The following is a 23,821-nucleotide window of genomic DNA, read 5'->3' as shown; positions in this document are numbered from 1 at the left end:
TTCCCCTCTTCCCCCACACCCTGGCAACCACCATTCTACTTTACGTCTCTATGAATCTGACTACCCAAGTACCTCATATGAGTGAAATTATGCAGTTTTTGTCCTTTTGTGTGTAAATAGCTTTTTAATATTTTTTGGATGGTTTTTTCAAAGGCATTTAAAATTTTTAAGATTAATGCCTGTTTATGGTAGAAAATTCAAATTGCATGAAAAGACTCTTTTTTTTTTTTTGGAGGTGATCTAAGGTACTAATTCTTAAAGGTGACCCCCAAACTTTGCATGCTGCCCCAAATTTCTCTCCAGAATTGACATTGGTTAGGTAGAACTGACTAGAGGAAAGATTATTTTTTTTGTTTTGTTTTGTTTTTCTTTATAGTGAAAAAGCAGAAGTTCCTCTTCCCCACAATGTCCATTCCCACTCACTACAGGTAACCATTGTTAATAACTTTTCTGGCCATCCTTCTAGAACTTTTGTATGTATCTATAAGAAACATTCTCACCTACACGTGAGCATACACATACACTTCTGTGTTTTTTCTGACTTCTGTTTCATTGTAAGAGGGATAATATACATACTGTTACATAATTTGCTTTCTTTGCTTAATGTATCCTGGGCATTTTTCCACAGTGAAACATATCTTCTTAAGTGAATCTTTTTCAATTTAATAAAGTAATTCTGAAGTATACGTAAGAATAAAGAGTCAAGAATGACAAAGAACATTATGGGAAAAACTACTGAAGAAGGACTTGCAATACCAGATACGAGAATGCATTACTAAGATATTGTGATAAATGTGGAAGAATAGAGAAATCAGTAGAGCAGAAATTAATCTCAGGAGAAAACTACAGAACATAAAAGCTTCAGCTGAATTTAAAAATATTAAAACTAGTAGGAAGAAGTGTACTATTCAATAAACATACAGGAACAATTCCTTAACAGTAGAAAAAAACTGATCAAATCCTCTCCTCACATGATAAACCATAATTAGTTGCAGATTTATTAAAGCATTAATTGCATAAAATGAAAAACAAAGCAAATCATCAAATATGTAAAATAAAAATGAATATTGAACATTTTGTGAGGAAGGTTTTCTAATTGTACAAGCAAATATAGAAACTTTAATGAAAACACTTGAGAAATTGACAATTTAAAAATGAAAAATTCAATAACAAAACGTGATAAAGATTAGCTGGAAAGATACTTGTAAAATGCATGACACAATATTATCCTAATTTTATATAAAGAATTCTCTTCATACAAAATTTAATACACCCCAATAGAAAAAAAAGAATGAAGTGTAGGAATAAGTAAGGTATAAAGCAATAATGTAAATGGTGAATAAATATATGAATTATTTCAAAATTTTCAGGTAAGCAAAGTAACAAAGGGTAAAAGAACAATCTTTTTTCACATATCAAATTAGAGATTATTAAAAACTTGATATAATAACATTTAGTGTTGGCAAAGATAAAGATAGACACTCACATATATTTCCATTGTGGAAGATAGTTTAGCCTATGTATGAAAACTTGTAAAAAAAATTTGACCCTGAAATTCTCCTTTTGGAAATTTAACTGGAGAAAATAACTCTAATTGTGTGCAAATGTTTGTCTACAGAAATGTTCACATAGCATTGTTTACAATGTAGAAAAGTTAGAAATAACTAAACATATAGTGTTAAAGAAATTGTTAAATGAATTATGGTGCATTTATGCTATGGAATACTATAGTTAGTATTTAATGACATGGGAAAATGTGATACATTTTAAATGAAGTGTCACTCACAAATAAGTAATGTCATATATCCTAATTATTTTTAATACATACTAGTGCATAGGAAATGTGTGTAAGGATATAGTCTAAAAGTTTAACTGAGGTTTAAATAGTTATATGTGATTTTTATTTTATTATTTTTATTTCCATAATGTTCACAATGAACATACATCACTTTTATAATAAAAAATAATGTTCAAAAAATAAAATACTTTTAAAAAGTGAAAAAAATGTGAGTTCCATTTCAACCAATAAATCATGTTTATTCTAGCATAGCTCTAATAATCCAGGTGTGAGTCCATTGTATATTGGATTTGAAATACATAAAACTTGAAGTTGTCCTGTGCTTTATCAAGTCTGTATCTTGAATTCATCTAAAATAAAAATCCTTGTAGAGTGCTTTAATCTCCATGGAGAAAAAAGACCTATATTAAATATTAAATTAATGCATGTTGTTATATAGATGCACTGTCAATAACTTTGGGAAAACAGTGAACATTCAAGGATGGCTAGAAATGAACTTCATTTACTAAGCTAATATTTTCCTTTGAAGAAACATTTTGGTCAATATTTGATGCCCTGTAGATTTGAGCAAGAAAGATAAAGGCATTTAGGTTTTTGATTGCTCTTGGCAAGAAAGCTAGTTTCTTTTCTATAAGAAATTAATTACAACCAAAAAAAAAAAAAAAAAGAAAGAAAAAACCAAAACCTTAAGGGGTGGAGCTCATAGGTGAATGAGGACTTCTGAAAATTGACATGGATTTCAGGTTTAACTTTCTTGTAATGGAAATAAAATACAACTGAACATGCTCTCATTTTTTAACTCTGTACAAAATACCTGGTCAAGGCATCTTTGTATTTTGGTTCCAGGTTCTCATCAGAGAATTACCGAAAGTCAACTCTGAGCAGTTACCAATGGATAGTTTTAAACAAATCATATATCAGAGAAATAATGTAATGGGCATTTTAATTAGCCATTCTCCTGGACTCCCTAAACTTAGTCCCTGCATTAAGAAAGATCATTAGGAAATAATATTCCTGAACCCATTTCATTTCTCTGAAGAAATATCTTCCCTGAGTGATGCCTTAAAGTTTTCTTCTGCAACTTTTATAAACAACAGATACATAAAACTCCATTTTGAACAAAATGGATGTGCCCTGTGCAAAATCCCGATTGAAAACATCACAGGATCTGTTACCCTATATCTCTTAAAGACTCTCACAGTTGATGCCTCTTTGAATTCGTGCCACTGAAGTTTGTCAGTGCAGATGAGCTTGTATGATTTCTATTAGTAGGCAGCGTGAAGTCATCATGTCTCCCATTTTGCCCAACATATCAGAACACCCAGAATTAAAACAGTATATTAATTAATGAAATTAATATGTCTGTAAACAAAAAGTAACATGGTATTTGTCTCATTGCTTTTTTTTTTTTTTTTTTTCCTTTTTTTTTTTGAGACAGAGTCTCACTCTGTCAGCCAGACTGGAGTGCAGTGGCACGATCTCGGCTCACTGAAACCTCCGTCTCCTGGGCTCAAGCAATTCTCTTGCCTCAACCTCCCGAGTAACTGGGATTACAGGTGTGTGCCACCATGCCTGGCTAATTTTTGTATTTTTAGTAGAGATGGGGATTCACCACGTTGGCCAGACTGGTCTCAAACTCCTGACCTCAGGTAATCCACCTGCCTCAGTCTCTCAAAGTGCTGGGATTTTTACAGGCGTGAGCCACCGCACCCAGCTCATTGCTATTTTTATTAATTTCTTTTAAAATTATGTTTACTTTTTAAAGCAAACTTAAACAAAGCAGCTCAAACTCCCTGCAAAAGGCTAGGGTACCTTTCAGCAGCAGCCCCCTGGTGGTTGTTATAATGCTGTGCCCATCTTTCCTGAAAGAAGTCTAGAGATGAAATTACATCAAGGAAACAAATCTGAGTATCATCACAGTCTCGTTCTCTTAATCATACCCTTGGTCCTTTTCACCGTGTCCAGTGGCAGGTACCTTCTAGCTGGAATAGTGATCTGTTCTTATCACATCACAGGATCTGTTACCCCATATCTCTTACATAAAGAAACACAATGGATGCCTCTTTGAATAGAGAGAGCCATTTCATCACTATAAGTACTCGCTCTGGGCTAGGCAGTAATTTGGCTCTAACTGGAAGACATAGTAAAAGAAAAATGTTGTATACCTTCACCCCTAGGACATTTAAGCTATATAAATAAAATCTTAAGAATTTTTTCGAGTGTACTATAGTTTCTCAATGTAATGTGAAAATTATTTTAAAATTATCTGAGGATGTACACATATATATAATGTGTGCATGTGTGTACATAAAATATATGAGTTACATATATATGTATATAAAATGTGTGTGTGTACATAAAATATATGAGAAAATAAAGAAATAAAAATTTAGAAAACCTAGATTGTGCCAAAGGGCACAGTAGATGTTGAAAGAAATGAATCTAATGTTGATGAAATGGAATTTTATTTTGAATAAAATGGTAGAGGTTTGGCACAATCATGATGGGGTATTATACAAGAGACTCTATAGTTAAGGCCTCACTTAAATCCTTTACTTAATAGTAGGTTTCCAGTTTTATAATTACTGTTTAAGTCTGTCCATTTCCTTAGCACATCACTCCCCTGACATCAGATCAGTGTCCTTGAAAATCTATGACCATGTTTTCCCAACAGCTTTACTGGTAGTTCATTTTGTTCCATTCTCTGAGCATTCTTAGCGTATACTTTAATTTTATCTGCGTTTTTTCTCTCTTGGATATGAGCCAGTGTGTTATGCCATGACTTCAAGGGATGGCAAACAAACACTGACTAATTGAGGCAGCCACACAGCTCCAACTCTAACTCAGGTGTGTCTACAATCACACACACACACACAAACACACGCACACACCTCCTCCTGTAAGAACATAATGATTCTCTTAGCACTATCTCTTCTAGTGTATCCAGTGCAGCTTTAAATTCATTTTCTTTAGGGAAGCTTTATCCAATTTTGCAACTCTTACCCACATAGTCTCCTCATACCCCTATACTCACATATCTTTCCCAGTCATTATCACTATGGCTTATGGTCAACCACCCTCTTGAATCTAGCATTATCCTTACATTCTAGGTGAAAACTGTTCTCAGTGATCTATAGGAAATTGCATTTAACGCCTTTCCGGTTATCTTCCACCCTCTGTTTTCAATCACAATTAACTACATGCAATCCCCTGACTACTCCAGACTCTGGGTGTTATTACCTTTCCTAGAAACACTCCTATCCTTACAGCTCCATCCCCTATAGCTCTTAGTATTCATTATTTTCTCTGAAGACTCAAAGCAGAGCTCAAGTGTATCTCACGGCAAATTTTACATAACTCTCTGATATCTCACAATATCTTGTAACTACTTTTTAGTGTATAGCCACCCCAAACCTCTACCCTCCATGCGGCTGGAAAGAATTCTATGATGGCATAGTGCCAGCCATAAATAGGTGCTCAATATATGTTTTTAGAATGAATGATTGATCTTCATACAATTTCTCACATATCAAAATATCCAAATCAAGTTATTAACCCTTGTTAGAGTTATAGAGATATTACTAGTTTGGAAAGAAGTAAAATTGGCACTAAGAGGTGAAATCATAATGGGGAAGCCTTGTTTAGATTACTTTTTATCAAATTTTCCTTGATCTAGTTCATTCCTAAAGACCCACTAATGTGACAATTGTGGTATTCATGTGTTCATTAAATAAATTATTTATTGAGCACCTAGAATATTCCTGACACTGAGATTATATCAGAATTAAAATGGGAAGACAAGTATAGTTACTGCCCACATAAAAGTTAGAGAGGAAGGTGAAAATTCATACAATTGCCTGAAACTAGAATTAAAGTGATAAAACAGGACTGGGAAACACAATCATGGTCCCACACATACTTTGCTTCTAAAAAGGAAACAAACCTGTTGTTCTGCAAAAGCAAGATAATGAAAATGAAAATATCTTTTTATTTTCTCCCTCCTGTCCCACTCAGAGAAAGGATATGAACCAACTAAAACATTGCACATGAATTCTATCGCTGGATAGATTCTGCTTTTTGAGGCAAGCAGGGTGATATTTCCTTCCCCCTTCCCCCAGGACATCATACCAGTCTCTATATCCACAAAGAGACTGCAGTGCTCATAAAACAACTGGCCAGAAAATAGAAATGGTTCTTAAGTACATGCATAAAAAGAGACCTTGGAGTAGACTATTCTGAGCATTATTCTTTTTCATTTATTGTACTGATTCAAGTTGTTACAGAAGAAAGCTAAAATGGGGTAGCTTGAGCAGAGGGTGCCATATGATTGAACCTCAATAGGGTTGCATTAGGTAAAAGCCTGTCTAACTCTGGAAACTGAAATAGAAACTGTGTGGTATAATTTTCTCTCTTGCCATGCCTGTCAGAAGATTGAACAAACAGAACAAAGTTTCAAGTGAGTGGTAAATGAGATCAAAGGCAATCCATATACTCTATTTGTTTACAAACACCAGCTGAAGATCTATTTTTTTCAACGAAGAGTAAACAAGCTAGTTAAAGACAGCCTATGAAGCAAAGCTGTAGGACACACTAGAGCAAGATAATGAAGACTCAGAAAAAGGTATAGGTCGAAAACTAATTTATCATGAAAATCAGAGGATCAGCCCAGAAAATAATATGACGTCTATGACACAGAAAACCCAAACAAAAATCACAGGTTAAGAGGCAATTACAACATGTGAGAGTGAGTGTTTTGAAGATTTCAAAGGGAACCAACACAATAGGAAAGAAAAAAGAGGGAGAACACAAACAAAACAAGCAATGAGTAAAGGTCAAAAATAAATATATAAAGTATTTTTTTTCTTAATTGGAAAGGAAAAATCTGCCTAACTCTGTACTAATAAATGTAAAATTTTAAATAAAATGTATTTTATTTGGAGAAATATAAATGGCCTAGATTTGCTCATGAGGAAATAGAATGGCTATTACTATTAAAAAGTAACGATCCTGGCAAGGTTTCAGAGAAAAGGAATGCTTATACAATGCAGGTAGGAATGTAAATTAGTTCAGCCATTGTGGAAAGCAGTGTGACAATTTCTCAAAGAACTTAAAACAGAATTACCATTTGACCCAGCGATCCCATTATTGGGTAAATACCCAAAGGAATATTAATTGTTCTACCGTAAAGACACATGCATGCATATGTTCATTGAAGCACTATTAGCAATAGTAAAGACATGGAATCAGCTTAAATGCCCATCAACAGTAAACTGGATTAAGTAAATGTGGTATATATACACCACGAAATACTACACAGCCATAAAAAGGAACAAGATCATGTCCTTTGCACCAACACGGATGGAGCTGGAGGGCATTATCCTAAGTGAACGAACACTAACACCACATATTGTAAGTGGGAGCTAAGCAATGAATATACATGAACACAAAGAAAAGAACAAGACACTGGAGTCTACTTAAGGGTGGGGGGGTGAGAGGAAGGAGAGGATCAAAACACTACCTATTGGATACTATGCTTATTATCTGGGTGACAAAATAATCTGTACACCAAACCCCCGTGACATACCATTTACTTATGTAACAAAGTTATATATGTACCCCTGAACCTAAAATAAAAAGTTAAAAATAAAAAGTTAAAAAAAAAGAAAAAGAAATAACCTGAAAGTGCCCAGAATGACATTTTCTCTTCTTTTGTGTACGGTCCTCTTCTATAACCAAATGGGAGCTGAGATAGATGTGAATTTAGGGGAGGGAAAGAACCCCTCTCTGTTCTCAGTCCAGCAAACCAGGATTCTCTGAGGAAATTCCACACCAAGCCCTGACGGCAATGAAGTTTTGCAGTCTTGTCTTTTTGGTTCATTTCTTCCTTGAACACCTTGGGAAGAAGAGAGCTGTGGTTTGAAGAAGGATTTTGTTCCTCTGAGACTCCTTGAATAATACTATCTAATAGCCAATCTTGCTGTAAGTTACTAATGACATTCAAGTATGTACCTTCTCCTTCCTTCGCGATTACCTGTCTGAATCCTCTCATTAACATATTGTATTAATCTGCTTGGGTTGCTGTAACAAAATGTGCCACAGAGTGAGTGGCTTAAAAAACAGAAATTTATTTTCTCACAGTTCTGGAGGCTGGTAGTCCAAGATCTAAGGCCTCTCTACTTGGCTTGCAGACGGTCACCTTCTTGCTACCTTTTCATGCTGTCTTTTCTCTATGTGCAAATGTTTCTGGTGTCTCTTTTTGTATGTCTTAATCTCTCATAAATACACCAGTCAGTTTGGATGAGGGCCCACCTTACAGCATCATTTTAACTTGATTACCTTTGTAAAGGCCCCATCTCCAAATAGTTTCATTCTGAAGTACTAGGGGTTAGGACTTCAACAAATGAATTTGGAGAGGACATGATACAGTCCATAACAGATGCTTGCAAACAATGTGTATTATAGATGTACACATCAGGCATTTAGGCTTCCCAATGCTTAGCCTAAGACCTTTCCCTGGAGCATCTACTCAATTTACTCTGCTTTATAACTGTCCACCTCTAACTACAAATGGGTTTCTTCTTACCACCATGAACATCAATTTTCTCTCTGACACAATAAAGGGATTTGACTAGATAAGAATTATAGTCTTCAAGTCAACAGAATCAGGATCCAGTCAGATGTTATAGTGAGAGGGCAAGGGGCTGAAGAAAAAGTGCCCAATTTCACAAAAACAGATGGCCAAGCTTCCTTCATAAGCAAAGCTTTTGTAAGCAAAAGCCCTAGCCCTCTTCTCACTCCAGCCCTACAGAGGCAGGAAGCAGAAGCAGAAGAAAACAGAGTGCAGCATGCTTGCCTTGACCTTGAAATTCTCAAGGAGGCCTGCTATAAACAAGCTGATGAGGACTTCTCATTTTTCACAGACATATTACACACAAAATATTCTGAAAATATTCTGGCTACTTACTTACCTACCCACATACATACATGCATAGAACTTTTTACACGTATTTATATAATTTACAGCATTTATTTGGTAAATGCCATGCTCATTGTTTTACTTTTTTTTTTTTTACTTTGAACATTCGTAGAAATAGAATGTATCTTAAAGCCATTCTGACCCTGCAGCAGTCATGATGAGGTTGTCACTGCCTATGCATGTAAATATTTGAGGAATGGGTATGAAATTTGCAAGAAATTCTCCCTAACAATAGGGGATGATCTTTTCAAGATATCAGGCTCTTGATGGCACAGAGCATAATATTTTGTGGGGAGAAAAAAGAATAACCTAAATTAAGTATAAAAATAATTCATAAGAGGCTCCGAAAAAGAAGTTCAGGAATCTACCAACCAATTTATATATATATATATATATATATATATATATATATATAATATGCAACAGTGACATGATAAAAATCGATGTCTAAATAAGACTAAATGAGATCTTCTAATAAATATAGAAAAAGAATGCTAAGTGATGATAAAGGCATCGTTCCATAGTTTAATTCACAGGGTTTCTTTTCTTTCTTAATGGGTTCATGAAATAATGGGTTGTCTTCCAATCAATGTATCTTATATTCAATTAAATATGATAATTATTAAGCCCCTACTGTCTGTCAGGCTCTATGTTAAGCACTGAGAATACAGAGTGAACATAGTGCCTGCCCTTCAGAACTTTAGAGGATCTTAGTGCGTATAGTTACTAAAAAATATAGTAAGAAAAATAATTATAAGAGAGTTGAGTGCTATAAGAGAAGGAAATACACAGTGTACATGGAGCACTAATCTCTGTGAGGATTTCATGGATGCCCTCCTTGAAGAAATGGTGCCCAAGTTAAGAGAGAAGGATGAGAAAGAGTTAACCAGAAGGTAAGGAAATAAAATTCCACACATAAAAGAATAGCATGAACAAAGACCTGAAAGTGAGGACAAACATAGCTAACTGGTAAAACCAAGAAAACTCCAGCTTGAGTGAAGGAGAGGAAAGGGGAGGAGAGGCAGGCAGGGGCTGGATCACGGCATGAGCCCTGGGTCTTCCCAGCCTACAATGGTTGTGGGTTGACGTATTCATAGTAGCAGCTTGAGGGCAGTTGTGGTCAACACTTGAAGCTTTATTTGTAGGTTGTAGGAATTTCCTCTGGGTCTTTTTTAGTAAGCCATTCAGGATATTTCACAAATTTCCCTCTCATGCAGAGGTGCTCTATGTTGCAGAAACTCTGACTTAATTTAGCAGTTTTAAAAGCCTGCTGTCCTATTGATGTGTCCAAACTCTTGACACTTAAGGAAAGCCTTAATATTTTATACAATGGTCTCCTTTAAGTCTAGTATCTTTTTAGTCAACTTTATGTTATTCTTAAGTTGTCTTGTGCCTGAACAAGATGTATCTCTATGAGAAGAAATGTCCTTAAAATGTTTTTGAAAATATTTTTCAGCCAGCTAGATTAATATTTAAATAATATGTGTGATATCCTAAGAACTTTAAAATATCATCTCTGTTATCTATGTTAGCCATTCACATTCCTATATTTCAATGTTGATCTGACTAATCTATTTGCACATATTTTGCTCCATATAAGAAGATAATAACAACAACAAAAAAACTATAATAGCTAACAGAAACTGAGCTCTTAATAAATCCCAGGTATGATATAAAGGTTTTTACATTCATTCTGATTTAGCCTTGTCTAGAAGGTAGGTACTATTATAATCTCCCTTTTGCAAATAAATAGAAAATGAAGCTTGGGGAGATCAGGTAATTCCCTAGGTTCAACTAATTTATTCACTTTCTTAGAAGCAACATGGTATATTTGTTGCTTTTAAAAACACTGATGTAGTACTTATACCAAGCATGGGGGGAAACATTATCCAAACACTTCTCATTTAATCCTCCTAATGACTCTGTGGAGCAGACACAAAGAGGTTCAGTCACTGATCACACAAGAGGCAGAAGTGGAAATCAAACCCAGGTCATCTGGTTCCCAAGTCTTTGCACCTAACTCCTGTGTCCCAGTTTTTAGAGGCCAGAAAACTAGCCAGCAATTTCAACTTTACAAATTATCAGCTTTATGAACTTGATAGAATAATTAAATCAAAATTAAACTATGAGGCAAAATTTGCTAATCTATAATGACAACTACACAGACCATTGTGAAAATCAAATGAGATGATGTTATTTTAGTAATTGTTATGACTATTCTTAATTTGCCGCTTCATAACTACTACTGATTTATGTAAATTATATGCTATGTTGTCATTGATTTGACGATTAGCCTTCACAACGATGCTTCATTGAAAGTATTGTACATTGTTACATTACATAAGTGAAGCTTTACCACCTCTTACTTATATTGCAGGTTTAGCTCTGTCTCAATCCTCAACAAGAACAAAGAAGGAGGGAAGGACAGGGGATAAGAGTCAAGTGCTGAGAGGCAAATACAAGCCTTGGAAATCCATTCTGAGTCACAAATCTCTTTCAAGAAGTGGGCCAAGATTGCTGTTGCCACTATCCCATGTTGTCCAAGAACTGAGGCCATTCTTTTGCTTTCCATATTTGGAAGAACAAGTGCCAAAGGCAATTCAAATAAACCCAGTGCCCTTTTTACAATCTTCTCTTGGAGAATCATACAATCAAAGTGTAATATCCAAGTAAGGATATAAATGAAGCAATGATATAGTATATACAATACTAATGACAAAATATCCATGTTTACCACCAATTAATTATAATCAGGGAAGTAAAACCTCCCCGTTTCAACTGCAGCCACAGAGTACTTGGTCACCTGGTTGACTCCCCTCCAATACCTGGCTTTGTTTGAGGCCACAGGACCTTTTTCAGCTCCAATTCCTTTTTCTCAATCCCTCTACTCTGGGAAAACTTCAGGGTAGTTTTCTAGATAAAGTCAAAACCTCAGTTGGCTGCATACAGAATTTTTTTCTTCAACAGTTCCCACTCCAAAATGCTTTTTTTTTTTTTTTTTTTTTGAGACTGAGTCTTGCTCTGTTGCCCAGGCTGGAGTGCAGTGGTGCCATATCAGCTACTGCAATCTCCACCTCCCGAATTCAAGTGATTCTCTTGCCTCAGCCTCCCGAGTAGCTGAGACTACAGGCACATGCCACCATGCCTGGTTAATTTTTGTACTTTTAGTAGAGATGGGGTTTCACCTTGTTGTCCAGGCTGGTCTCAAAATCCTGACCACATGTGATCTACCTGCCTCAGTCTCCCAAAGTGCTGGGATTACAGTAGTGAGCCACTGCTCCTGGGCCCCAAAATGCTTTAATCCAAACAAAATGTGAGTTGCTATAGTGACCCCTATTGTAATTGCTAGAAGCTTTTGTAAGATGCATCCATCCTCTTGCTATATTTCAGTTTTGAAAATTTCCAGCAATAAGAAAAATGAAGCCTCATTTGTTAGAATAGAAATAGAATAGAATAGAAAGTGGGGTATTCAGCAACTGTAAGCAAAATGAAAGAGATTTGGGGATTGGGCATTGTGGAACACTCACAGGATCCCCAGGGAAGGGAATTTCCAATGCTGACTGCAGGGTGAAGTATTTCTAAAGCAGCAGATGCCAATGAAGAACACAGATTTCTCTGATCTTTCTTTTTAGCTTAAATGATCTGCTATCCAGGGGCCTTAATAAGTGGCTGAATAAGTCAGCCAAAAGCAATTTCCAATATGAACCTGAAAGAACAGGGCTCAGTAAAACTATGATCTTCAGGCCAAATATACCCTGCCACCTGTTTTTGTTTTTGTTTTTGTTTTTTAACAGAACACAGTTTTATCAGAACACAGCCATGTCCATTCATCCATGCATTGCCCATGAGTGCTTTTGCACTGCAACAGCAGAGTTGTGTGGTTGCAGCCAAGACCATATTGTCCACACAGTGTAAAACATTTGCTATCTTGCCCTTTACAGAAAAAGTTGGCTAACCCCTGCCTAGAGCTGAATAGAGGAAGAGGAGTTGAGAAGGTGAGAGGATAGCCAAGCACAGTTTGAAAAGCTATTTGGATATCTGCTTTTTATCTCTTGGTTTTCCCTAGTGTGTTTTACATTTACATTCAGATTTAGAGCTCTAAGCCATGGGAGAAAGCTTACTTTCTTCTTGTGTTAGCTCAGGTCCTCTGGGGAGCAGATGCCAAGACAGTAGTAGACCTGCAAGAGAGTTATTGGAGACAACCCTTGTGTGGGGAAAAGCAGAGGAAGCTGGAGGAGGCAGGGAAAGCCCACTGTGGAAGGGGAGGAAAAAGGAAGGAAAGTTGATTGATAGGAAGAGTCTCACACTGCAGCATAGCACTGAGATATTTCAGCCAGGCCTTAGAATTTGCAAGCCAACCTCACCCACGTGAGGAGTCCTGCCCCTCACTGGAATGAGCTAGTCTTACCATCAGAAGCAGGGCTCTGTGCTAACACGGCAGCCTGCTACTATACTGTATAATTAAGTATAAATTCAGGTCTGGACATTGAGTCTCTCTCATTCCATTACAGAACTATTAAAAAATAATTCTGTATTAGGAAGGTTGTTTCTAAGGCATAAAAATCATAGAACAGAGATAAAAAGCCTTGGAAGCTATAGGCCATGCTACTCTTTCAGATTTATCCTGTTTCCAACCTGCGCACAATGGTTGAGTGGCCATTGTGTATACAGAGCACTAGGTTAAGCAATGTGATGAGAAGGAAGAATATAAAAGATTAAAAAGAAAAGTCACTGAATTAAACAGGGTGAGTATAACTTTGGATTTGCTGACAGAGGGACAGTGATACCTGATTTTTTTTCCATGCAGCTGATTTTTTAGGCCATTGGCTATGAGTTAGACACTCAGAGCACATACAGACCAGGAAAACTTCCCTCCTGACTTTGTTAAGTGCCCTCTGACTCGATAGACCACAGAATGAAGAATCTATATTATGTTGGTCTTTGAGTCATTTCCACCTTGACTTCCTCTCTCCGCAGCTGTCCAGATAGAATGTACACTGACAAGAGTAAAGATACTTTACACATGCCAAATTGCTTTTGAGTTTCCAATTATTATTCCTGCTTCACAACGGAAACAGGGAGATAAGGAAGGGATTTCAAAAAGATGAGTCCATATAATGTTATTGCACAATCTAAATGCTTGGCTTTCTTCATTTCTTTTCTCTCTTTCTCTATTCCAAATTCCTTTTGTCAAAACTTGATCAAGGAGCCACTATGGCCACCAGCTGAATGGTGAAAACAATGTAATTTACTATCACCCCAAGAATGTCAAAGTGTTATTAAATAAACAAGTGAATAAATTGAGGTTGATGTTGATAATGTATTTTTGCTCCCTGTTCAAGCTCCTTAACTGGATGACCTGGAATCTCAAGAACTTCTTGGTGATTGCTTTAAAAAGCAGAATTCTTCTAGAATACACTATAGTTTTAGAATTAGAAGACACCCTTATTCCACGCAAGAATATTACCAAGTCAGCTTTTATTGCTTTCTGACTAGATCCCTTAGAGATCAAGACAGTGGATGCGGATCCTTGTTCAGCTTAAATTTATGTCACCTTCTCATATCTGTGTCCCTCACTGCCATTTAATAAAGCTCTGTCATCTTTTGTCTTTTCCTCCAACTCTAAATGGAATTAGAAAGAAGACAGAGAAAAGGAGAACTAACTTTCTGTTTCTCAAAAGTTAATACCTGTAGCTTCCAAGGCCTCTTACTTCTGCTCTATGATTTTTATGCCTCATCAGCAACCTTTCTAATAATGGTTTGCTGGTGGAAATTTTTGCTAATTCTACAATAGAATGAGAGAGACCCAATGTCCACACTTTAATTTATAATTCATTATACAGAAAAGTAATATTAATAGCATTGTATTTGCAGATATACTTTTAAGGACAAGCATTCCTACCTTATGTAAGACCCAGAACTTGCTGATGATATGAATTCTGTAAAAACACATTCTGAAGTTGAGCCTCCCACAATCTCACCACCCACAGTGCCCATCCCAGGAAGTGCAAGCATGTGGAATTCAAACTTACTGGAAATAAATAAACATGAATAATTTTAAAAGATAAGAATTAAAATTAATAAATGATTACAGCTATATATATATATATTTTTTTTTTGAGATGGAGTCTCATTCTGTTGCCCAGGCTGGAGTGCAGTGGCACAATCTCTGCTCACTGCAGCCTCTGCTTCCCAGGTTCAAGCAATTCTCCTGACTCAGATTCCTGAGTAGCTGGGACTACAGGCGCGTGCCACCTCACCTGGCTATTTTTGTATTTTTAGTAGAGATGGGGTTTCACCATGTTGGCAAGCATGGTCTTGATCTCCTGACCTCATGATCCACCCACCTCATCCTCCCAAAGTGTTGGGATTACAGGCGTGAGCCACCATATCCAGCCAGAACTCTATTCTTAATAGATATGCTGTTCTTTCTTCAGTCCTATTTTGGAACAATGTACATATATATGTGCTTATATATACGTGTGTGTTACTATTAATAAATAAGTTATTAAGTAAAGAGAAATCAACAGATATCTTCTCTATGCTCAGTTCTACCTTAGTTTAGGTCAATGTTTTCCAAAACTTAGTTTCCAAGTGACCTTTTAATTATGTTTTATCTATGTGTCTCATTTTTTGAAATGTTCTATCAAATGAACAGACAAATAGAAATATATTTTTCCACTTCTATTCACTAGGGAACATGTAACTTCCTCAGAACTTCCAAAGAGCTTGCAATAGTTAGCATATCACCAGGAGTTTATATAACTTTAGCTTGAAGACAAGAGACAAGGTTTTAGCCTGCAGCTGGAGCAGCTTTATTGTCAGTAGATATACAGGTTCTATAAGGTTGCTTTAAAAAACAATGAACATTGCCTGTAGGTCTCCATTACTAACTTCATGAATCCCCTGAGATCTAGGGACACTGTTGAGAACTATTTCTTGAAGACAGAGGAGCTGTGTTTCTCAACCTTTTTCCAACCCCAATATTCAGGAGATACAGCCCACTCTTCTAAGTAGCTACTGATCACAGTGGCACATTCTATCCATGCTGCCCCCTGGGTAGGAATGTGCTACAATCTTTGGGAAAGAGTGGGGCCTGTTGAGAGGAGAGAATGTGTGGTTTGACAAAGTGTCACAAGAGATTCTAAAATAACCTTCGTTTTACCTCCTTAACTTGAAAATGACTGCTGGAAGTTATATAATTCCTGAATAAAAAGAGAGTTTACTTATTCAGTTAAGAAAATTAAACTATTTTCTATGAACTTTAGGTATCACTGAATTACTAGGAAGATTTTCATGATCTGAAATATTTTTATTGGGTTTTCTGTATTTTGGAACAGCAAAGTAATACCTTTAGTCACTCTTGAAGCCCAATCACTCTGAGAAAAATACAGTGTTGTGACAGAATTCCTAAAGGTTGAATTCGGTGAGTAGAACATATCAATTTCAGAAAAATACAAGAAAGGAAGCTTTCAGGGACTGTGGCAAAATTTCACCACAAATTTCTCCATATACTCCTTGCATTTCAGCTCCTGGGTGGGCTCTTGCTTTGGAGGAAGCTACTTTGAATTTCAGATGCTAAAATAAAACAGTATGAGGATACACATTGAATGTGGGAGGCAAGCTTACTGTCCCCTTCCCTGCGATTATGAAAAACGCTTCCCACACTCCCAAAGTTAACATTCCAAATGAAATGATAAACCTGAAATACTAGAATCTATTTTGGAAATGGTAGTCTTGGATGTGCATGAAGTTGATTTTTTTGAACTCTGATAATCTGCCAACGTTTTCATCATATTTTCCAGGGAGCTTATTATTAGCTGCTCTCAAAGTACATGGACACCTTGAATACATTAGATTAAGCCCCATAGCTTTATCTTTCAAAAGATTTTCAGCTAGAGCTTTGGCTAATTTTATTTTCCTGTAGAAGCCCATTCCTGCCAAAGATTCAAAATTGGAAGCATTCCCCAAACCAAGCCTATTTATTTTTAATACATTATTTTCCTCAGTAAAATTTTGCCAAACATGAAGAACTGTGCAAATTTTTAACCATGTAGTTCATGGAATAAGTTTCAGGGAGTTAATAATTTGCATTTATGGGGATAAGAAGCAAGATATAGCACAAAAGAGGCTAAAGAATAACAGAAGATACTGTAGGGAAAACTAATTTCCAAATAGTAAATATACTATCCCCATATACATAAGTTTACATCTAAATAACACAAGGACTATTGTTGAAATAGCCTATACCCACTGGAATTTTTTACTTTAGAATTCCCTGCATAGATGACGTCATTCTACCAAAATGTGTTAGAATAGTAGACTCAGCAAGCAGAATACACTGGCTCTTGAAACTGTTGATCTGAAACTCTGAATTCACACATGAAGCAACTGAGACACTGAATGGTTGAATACATATCTCAGGTCATATAACGGCAGTCCCAGGCCATTTTGGTTTAGTTTCTTTCTATTACAATATCTAGTTACATATGAAGATCCTAAATGCATTTCATTCTTTATCAAAAAGTGTGAGAGTGGAATGAGAAACGGTTCATCTGGGCTGTGGAGGCCACTAAAGAACACAGGAAGTAATGACATAGTCAAGATAAACTGTTTATTAAATGGCTGCAGTTGTACTGTTATTTGACATGTCAAACTCCTAAGTGCTGGGTAAAACTTCTTGAACTAATTAAAACAAAGTATCAATTATTAGTAGGTTAATAAAAGACTGACTGGGTGTGTTATGTTATGGAATAAAAATGACATTTGGCTAGCCTGACTGCTTGATGCTATTATTCCAAAAGACAGAATGGGGAAGACTTTCCTTTAAAATCAAACAATTTTGATACAAAGTCAATTTCTCTATGTGGTTACATTTCAGAGATTTACTAAAGTTTTATCGAGTTTGTTTCATTTTTTGACACATGACATATGTAAACTTAATTTAAATGTCAATACAACTGTATTTGAATTTGTGACAATCCTCTAAGGAATTATGGCATCTTAAAATATAGAAAGATTAAGCTTCTAGCATTCTTAAAAGAGACCAGCACTTACTGTAGTGTATTGAAATTGGGTTTCATTAGAATACATTCCCTATGAATTCCCTACAGACCTTAATAATATTTTACTATCATCATTCACAGACTCTAGCACAGTACTTCAACAACGTAGGATCCTTAATAATATTTTTGTGTCAAATTGAGCTGAATACAATGGTTTTTATTTCAACATGCAGAAGATTTGATACAGTTCAAATGTGGCCTTACTAATGAAGAAATTATCAGAAAAGTAACTCAAAAGGGGGTTCACTGCTATTTTCTGAGGAGAGTGATGGCTCATGTGGAAGAGAAAGTTAAATACCCTCCAAAATTGCCAGAATACAGAGATGACTTTGGGCGGTGGCTCCACAGACATAGATGACATTCTCCACCCTCCCAAACAGGTAGGTGGGCACATACAACTAATCCTTATTAGACTATTAAATCAGTGAGAAATAATTTCTCATGTTAAGCTACTAAATTGTGGTGTTTTTCATTGTTGCAGCAGCTACTCTGAGCCCAATATAGACCAAAAAATACCACTTTGCCCACCAGTTATTGTGTTTTTTTCCCCATGGAACTCCATACACACACGTTTTTCTGTTCCTGGATACAATGAAGTGGTAAAATTAATAGTTTGTCACTCGGGAGTTACAATACTGCTTTTGAAGTATTGTATTATGCAACAGGATTTGCAACATTTGGCTGAATGCATTGTCAAAGTGACTCTGCTGACTTTCCTGCTGGTGGCAGAGTTTTGAAGTGCTTGCTCAAATCTTTAGTAAAGCATCATTTTTCTCTTTGATCAAGCATAGGTAGATATATCCCTTCACATTCCTCTCTTCCTCTCATTCATTCTCCTTTTGCCACCCACACTTACTCTGATGCCCTTGATACTTATAGAGATTCCTAACCAAATAGCTCAATTTTTAACTGCAATTTTTATAATGATCAAATCAGCATTTTTCCATATCTGATGAATTATTGGCAATTGAAGAAGTGAGTATTATTTTGCATTTAATGTATAATTGTTGCATTCTAGCTGTCCCTAGTATTACCTATTGGAAACTATTACCATGGTGTTGATCATTTAAGAGACAGGTAAGCTGCCTTTGGAAACTGGACTAACTATTTTTATGTTATAAAGATGTATAAATCAAATTTCCTTTGTACATATTCAGCACAAGTTCAGATTTATGCCTTTAATAAGACACAGCAGTGATCTGGTTGCATATCTGAAACTAACAGTCTGAAGAATTTTCCCTATGGGTTCCATTTGCCTACAAGCCATGAGTAGGAGGCTGCATGGTCCCAATAGAGTAAAAACATTTTCCAGAATCCTGCTGGGTAAGTCAACAGTGGAATGGACTTCTAATGAGGAAGTGGGTAGTTGGAAACTCTGTAATCACTTAGTGATCATTTCTATCTGCAAACATTTGTTGTTGGCTAAGTGCCATCACATTTCAAGAAATGATAATTTCTTTTTTTTTTTTTTTTTTTTTTTTTTTTAATTTTTTTTTTCTTTTATTATTATTATTATTATTATTATTATTATACTTTACTATTTCAATGGATTCTTGATTCCCCCATATTCTTGGATCTAAGGTCTCAAACTTCGCAAATAGATTATGAGATACTTTGTGATCTAGCCAAAATTTGCTTTTCTAGGTTTATCTCTCATACTGCCATACTTTCTCACAATGACTCCACTCTTACACACACACATGCACATACCTTCTTTGCTCCAAAAATATGAGCTGTTGGTTCTGTATACATTCTTGTGTACATTTACTCTAGTTCCCAAGTTGGCTAACAACTTCTCTAGAAAGACTTTCTTCATGGTTTAATCCTTGAAAAGAAGACTGACACAAAGATCACTCTGCCAGAGGATTTTTAGAAATAACTTTTAGGATCAGTATTCGTAGATGGAAAAAGAAGAAATCAGATTGAGCAACGAGAGAAGTCCAGCTGTGATGAAATTCGAACAGAAATCTCAGATGATTCTATGAAGAGTTTTGAAGCTGACCCTTCAGCATTGCCCCAAGCTGGGGGAAAAAGGTCAGGAATTTATATTTCATGCCAATCAGGCACTGGACACAAAGTGCTGAAGGAAGAAATGTAACCTTGAGTGAGTCAGCTGTCATCATCCAAGGGAGTACCTGAAGGGAACCTAGAGCTGTAGGCAATCTGCCAGGAGGACTCTCAGCAACTGAAGGAATAAGTCATTTTTTCTAGAAGGGAAATCTAGAAAGCACATCACAGAATCCACTACAGTCCACCCTTAGCTCCACTCAGATCTGCCTTTTTTTATAAACTGAAAATATTTTAGATCAAAATGTATAGGATGCAACTAAAACATTATGCTGAGGAAATATATAGCCCTAAAAAGTGATCAAAAAATCTATCACAAGTAGTTAGAAGATAAATAATTTCAAAGAATGATGGGCCCCCAAATGGGCAAAAGCTGTCAGAATCGCATTTGTCAGAACTTTGGAAAGATTTTTTTTTAATCAAAGGTTTATAATAATCAAGGAAATGCACAATTATAAAATATAAGGGCCCTTACACACAGTAGAAGAATTTTGTGGCATTTTAACTTACCCTTGCACAACTCCAACTCACTGACTTATTTGAAGACAGCATCCAGTGTTTCTGATGTGAGTCTTTGGTATCAAAGGGAGCAAAATTAACCTTGTTCTAAAGAAATTGTGTTTGTGTGTTTTGACCTGTGTGGGAATTCTCTGAAGGAATGACATAAGGTCTTGCCTCTGTTTCACCTAATTCGGAACATTCTCAGAACAGAACTGGATATGCTGAGGTCCTTTTCTGAAAACACTGAAAAGCAAATGAGCAAGCTACTGCTACCTATGACAAAATATAGTTGTTGAAACACACACAAGAGACATGCCAAAATCTTGGGAGAAAAATTTGAGGAAAATGTGTTAACAAAATAGAAAATAAATACAAAATTGAGAGTGTGGTCAGGAGAAAGAGATCCAGTTTTAGTCATGAAACAACAGAAATTATTACAGATCCAAGAGCAAAAATTTTGAAACTTGTAGAGATATATTCTGAAAACATTTCATCAGAATAGACACAGTGAAAAATAAAAAAACTAAAATTAAAACCTGAATATGTTTTAATATTAAATTAATCAAGTCGGTAATGTAAAACTTCCTACCAAAAAACTCCAAGTCTAGATTGTTTCACTACTGAGTTCTGCCAGACATTTAAGAAAAAATGATTTTAATTGCATACAAACTCTTCCAGAGAATTGAACAAGTATTTCAGTCTTCAACTAATTCAACTGGTTTTTTTTTTTTTTTTTTTTGAGATGTTCTACACTTTATTATAAAACACGCTTGTGTTCAATGATTTTGTCCAACTGTAGGCTCATGTAAGTGTCCTGAGCACAGTTAAGGTAGGCTGGGCTGAGCTATGATATTCAGTAGGTTAGGTGCATTTCCTTTTTCTTCCCTCTTTTTTTTTTTTTTTTTTCTTTTTCTTTTTTTCTTTTTTCTTTTATTATTATTATTATTATTATTATTATTATTATTATACTTTAGGTTTTATGGTATATGTGCGCAATGTGCAGGTAAGTTACATATGTATACATGTGCCATGCTGGTGCGCTGCACCCACCAACTCGTCATCTAGCATTAGGTATATCTCCCAATGCTATCCCTCCTCCCTACCCCCACCCCACAACAGTCCCCGAAGTGTGATGTTCCCCTTCCTGTGTCCATGTGTTCTCATTGTTCAATTCCCACCTATGAGTGAGAATATGCGGTGTTTGGTTTTTTGTTCTTGCGATAGTTTACTGAGAATGATGATTTCCAATTTCATCCATGTCCCTACAAAGGACATGAACTCATCATTTTTTATGGCTGCATAGTAAGAATTAACATTGCCTGCATAGCAAATGCCAACAATGGCAGTAAAAGAAAAGAAAATTATAAGCCTATCTCATTCACAAACATAGGTGTAAAAAATTCCAAACAAAATTTTATCATCTTAGAAGCAGCAATAGATGAAAATAATACTATATCATGACCAAGTTGGATTTATATGTCTATCATAAATTTGGTTTAACATTTGAAAATCAATAATTTAAGTGTGTTAAATATCCAGAAGACTTATAAATTACAACTTCTAAACTAGTAAAAGCAAATAAGTAGTAGAAAGTGGAGACGAAATATTTTAAAATTTTGATAAATCCAAGGAGGCAGAAAAGGGTGGGGGAAGGGAAAAGCATTTAAGTGGAGAAAATGAAAACACAACATGAAATTGTAGAAATAACTCCAAATACACCAGTAACCATTGTACATATAAATAAATGCATTAACTTGTCAAGTTTGTCAGATTAGAAAACACTGATAAATCAAGAAATAGTAGTAGAAGCATATTATTTAAAGCCGTGAAAGTAATAATAAGAACTGAAAACAGAAGATATTAAAGTCTTTGCCTCTGAGGAGCTATACTAGGAAAAGAAGCAATTGTTAGAAGTTTCCCTCCAACTTCCTTCCAATTTGAAGTTTGTTATTAAATGTTAATTATAAAACTCACTCTTAACCATTCAAGAATTCCACTCATTTACAAGTGCTCTTTTTTTTCTATAAAACAATTAAAATGCTTCTTATTTCTTTCTAAGCATTATACATTTCTAGTTTGTTATCCCTAAAATGAATAATAAACGGAATCCCGCCTTTTAAATCCTTCTTTACAACAGGTCACTGGCCATTACCTAGCAGCTCTATATGGGGGTAACAGATTCAAAGTTCCAAATCATGGTCTTATTAAAAACCACTAATCTTCCCTTTTTGAATCTGACAATAATGTTCTCAGGTTTCTTTATTTGCCACATGGACTTTTATACAGAAGATCATAATTTCTGCCAGCAGAACACAGCCCCTTCATTTTGCCAAAGGAAGATTAAAACTGATGATTTTAATTGTTTCAAATATATTCTGTGGAGAGGTTTCCTGGCCACATCTAGATCCAGCAAAGCCACAATGGAACTATACCCATTTTAATTGTATTTACTGTGCCCCAAAAGCTGAAAAGCTAATGCTTTTTTTTTTCAGTATACTGAATTACTGAACCATCACAAACTCTTTCACATAATAAACAACTTGTTTACTCTGGGAATAGTATTTTGTGAAACTATACAGAAGACAATTTTAGAACTGGAAAGGAACTTAAGAAGATTCATTTTGTCCAAATCATTTTCTAGATATGGAAAATGAGGCCCAGAAAATTTAAAATTCCTTTCTTAAACTTACAGAGAGCTAATGGCAAAGTCAGGCTAGACCTGAATCTCCTCACTGCCGCTTCCTCTGTGTCTACACAATTAGAGAACTGGTACCAAGGAAGTTTGAGAAGATGAAAATCTGGGAAAAAAAGAGAAACTTCAATCATAGGAATCAGGCCCCATCTTATACCAAGAATGTATCTATTAAACAACAATTACAGCAAAAGGGAAGGGCAGGTCAATACACTTGTTGGCAGGTTGTGGTCATCTCAGTAGGTCTTGGCCATGTGGTCCAGATCACATGGCTGCTATGTTAATTTAGATCAGAGCATTTATGGTCAGCATCACCTAGTGTACGTGACTGATAATTGTGCTTTCTCAAATACTCAAGAAAAAGCCATAATTAAGCTGTTTTAAATAATAATTTTGTCTCAAAGGAATAACTTATTAATGTAGGCATAGGCTGAGTCTAAGATTTAATTACTAAAAGCTATGTGATATTTTCAGTGATGAAGACCTGTCTAAAAGTCTTGAGCAACCATACCATCACTGTGAAGCAGTGTGCTACTAAGTGCAGCAATATTTTGTTACAAATACAAAAAATTGTGTTGAAAACACAAAATTTCAGCCCCACCTAGACCTAACTGCAAGTAGAGCCAAGGATCCGTGTTCTAATAAGCTCTCCAAGTGCTTCCCACACATGTTCAATAGAGAGGTTTTCAACGATTTTTGCATACCAGGATCACATTTTAAAA

General features: G+C 35.6%; 1 long non-coding RNA gene across 1 annotated transcript in view; it reads right to left on the bottom strand.

Moving 5' to 3' along the window:
• Nucleotides 1-23,207, bottom strand: part of LOC129059042 (uncharacterized) — a 169,409-nt gene extending 146,202 nt beyond the window's left edge. Inside the window, exon 1 of the long non-coding RNA XR_008524659.2 lies at nucleotides 23,098-23,207. This is a non-coding gene — a long non-coding RNA (uncharacterized LOC129059042). The remainder of the gene's footprint in view (nucleotides 1-23,097) is intronic.
• Between the last annotated feature and the right edge of the window lie 614 nt (nucleotides 23,208-23,821).

Source organism: Pongo abelii, chromosome 3, assembly GCF_028885655.2.
Source record: "Pongo abelii isolate AG06213 chromosome 3, NHGRI_mPonAbe1-v2.0_pri, whole genome shotgun sequence".
NCBI classification, from domain to species: domain Eukaryota; kingdom Metazoa; phylum Chordata; class Mammalia; order Primates; family Hominidae; genus Pongo; species Pongo abelii.
Note: the sequence above shows the minus strand (reverse complement) of the source record. Positions and strands in the feature narration are given on the sequence as shown.